Source organism: Mauremys reevesii, linkage group 23, assembly GCF_016161935.1.
Source record: "Mauremys reevesii isolate NIE-2019 linkage group 23, ASM1616193v1, whole genome shotgun sequence".
Classification (NCBI taxonomy): domain Eukaryota; kingdom Metazoa; phylum Chordata; order Testudines; family Geoemydidae; genus Mauremys; species Mauremys reevesii.
Genome location: NC_052645.1, coordinates 2,054,692 through 2,057,361, shown reverse-complemented (window position 1 = coordinate 2,057,361; position 2,670 = coordinate 2,054,692). Strand labels below are relative to the sequence as shown.

Below are 2,670 nucleotides of genomic sequence, written 5' to 3'. Positions count from 1 at the left end.
TCTGTCCTTTCTCTGACTCTCCCATTCCAGCTTCAGCTAGCGCTTGTGGTTCATTCGTTCTTTTTCATTCCTTTCCTTCTCTAGCTTGCATGTTCTTGCTTTCTTTTTCCCCCTCTACCTTTCATGCTCTTCCTTTCTTTCCTTCTTTTTCTAATTTTTTTTCTCTCCCTTAATTTCTTTCTCTGCCTTTCACGTTCTTTTCTCTCTCTCTCTCTCTCTCTCTCTCACTCTCACTGGTTATTTTTTCACTCGCTCTTTTTCCTCTCTCCTTCCAAGCCAAGTGTGTTCTCCTTGCACACAGATTTTGACAGGTTTTCCTCCTGATCAGCAAGTGGATTAAGCATGTCTTCAGTGGGGGTTTGGCATGGCAGGGAGCAGGCTGGCTGGGTGTCTTTGTGGCCGTCTGGTGGCCATGCATAGGCATGGTCCTGCCCTCCTCTGGCCCTGCCCTCAGTTGCTCTGTAGCTTTTAAGCCTTCACTTGGAGCTGTCAGCACCAGCCGCCTCTGCTCTAGCTGCCCAGAGGAGGAGAGGTGTTGCTGGGTCACTTTTACAGATGGCCCCTTCCCTGGTACTGCCCTTGCTCAGCTGCGCAGAGGAGCTTCCATCCCCAATCCCTGCCTGTCACTGCCCAGCAGCCCTCTGGCACCATTCCTGCCTCACTCTCTTCCTGCCATGTTGGGAAAGACAGCTCCCATCTCTTCTTGTTAAAGGTCAGGTGGGCCAACTAGGGGCAGAAGCCCATTCTATGTTTTCCTACTGCAGAGCCCAAGCTCAGGGACTCACCTTGGGTGCAGGCACTGCTGTGCTCCCAGAAAACAAGGCACCACTGCACAAAGACCAAAGAAAGGGCCTGCCAAAGCCTGGGATTGAACCAGGGACCTTTAGATCTTCAGTCTAACGTTTCCCAACTGAGCTACTTCAGCAGCTGCATAATAGTTTTTTGGCCTGTTGCTTCTCTGTCTGGGATGTTTTTGTCAGCAGTTGCACACAAAAAGGACAGGAAAACGAACGGCTGCTCCACACCCCCACCGGAGGAACCCGACACCCTTAGCTGTGGTCAGTAAGAAGTGGCTGTTGGCTGACAGGGCCTGTCCCCGAGCAGCTGGAACAGCAGCTGCCGCCTCCCCCTCGGCTCCAGGCTGTGGGAAGTGCTCATTGCCTGGCTGCATGGGCGGCTGCTGCTCCCTGCTCTGGAGAGCGTCTGTATTGCTCTGTCAACCCCCCGTCTTCACTGAGCCAGTCTGGTAAGGTCCCAAGTGCCCCCTCCGGCCTGGCAGCTGAGAGTCTGTGCAGACATCAGCCCCCCTGCCAGCCCCACAGGCAGCAGCAGCGCCAGCCCCCCAGCACCACAGGGGCACTCAATGTGCTTCCTGTAGGGAAATGGCTCCTTGGCGTCCAGCTGCTAGAGTGAGAGCCAGGAGACAGCAGTGTCTGGCTCACCATGGGGGAGAGAAGAGACCTGGTGAGTGCAGATCTCCCTCAGCCTCCCCCGCAATGCTGGTCAGTTGTATTGTCACTGTGATAGTCAGTGCTTCCCTTCAGGGCCGGACCTAGAGGGGTCTGTGACAAAGCCCCCCCTTTTCTCCCCAGGCCCTTCCCCCACTCCACCCCTTCCCCCAAGCCCCCACCCCTGTCCCATCTCTTCCAGTCCTGCACCTTCCTGCCCCATTCCTCTCCCTCTCCCACCTCTTCCTCTCCCTGCTCCTCCCCCTCCCCACCCAGCGCCTCCTGCACCCCACTGAACAGTGGGTCACTGGCAAGTGGGAGGCGCTGAAGGGGAAGAGAAAGAGCTTGTCAGCAAGGCTTCAGGCACTGAGAGTTTGCCTGACCCCTCAGGGACACAGGGTGAGGTGGTGTCCCAGGGATCTCTATGAAAGGAGCAGAACAGGATTTACTTGGGGTGGGGAGAGAATTGAGAGTGTCTCAGGGGGTTGTACAGAGGTGTTGCCCGGGTGAGGGACTGGCTAAAACACAGGCCTCGCTGTGAGCAGGATTTGAACCTGCGCAGGGGAACTCTATTAGATTTCAACTCCAACGCCTTAACCACTCGGCCATCACAGCCCTGAGCATAAAACTGCCCCAATGCCAGAGAAACTGGTAAAGAATCACAATGCCCAGGTATGAAGTCATCTGAACTACAGGATTCCCACCGCAAACCTGGCTCCCAAAGCACAGGGGGGGATTTGGGGTTTATTCTCTTTGCTTAGCCATGTGCAGTCGCTCATGCTCCAATACGTCTGTTAGTCTATAAGGTGCCACAGGACTCTTTGCTGCTTTTACAGATCCAGACTAACACGGCCCCTCTGATACTCCTAGTGACACTCTCCAATGGATCCCCGTCCTCCACCCACCGTGAGGTAGGTAGGAGCGGATCATCATTATCCCTACTTGAAAGAGGGAGAAGCTAAGGCTGAGAAAGGAGAATTAACTTGTCTTAGGTCACACAGCCAGCCAGTGGCAGAGTTGGGAATAGGACCCAAGAGCCCTGATTTTCAAACTAACCATCAGACCTTGAATTTCACACATTGAATGACCTGAATAAAGTGCTCTCGGATGAGCTCCAGACCAATAACAGTGCACAGTAATTATTCAGCAAGCATTTGAGGAGAACTGCAATGTTAGAGAGAATCATAAACTGCTCAGAGACCATTAATGAAGAGAAGCAGCA

The 2,670-nt window shown here is 53.9% G+C and overlaps 1 non-coding gene across 1 annotated transcript; it reads right to left on the bottom strand.

The window, feature by feature from the left end:
- Positions 1–1,981: 1,981 nt before the first annotated feature.
- TRNAS-UGA lies at positions 1,982–2,063 on the bottom strand. The gene has a single exon. It is a non-coding gene; the product is annotated as a tRNA-Ser (tRNA).
- Positions 2,064–2,670: the final 607 nt, after the last annotated feature.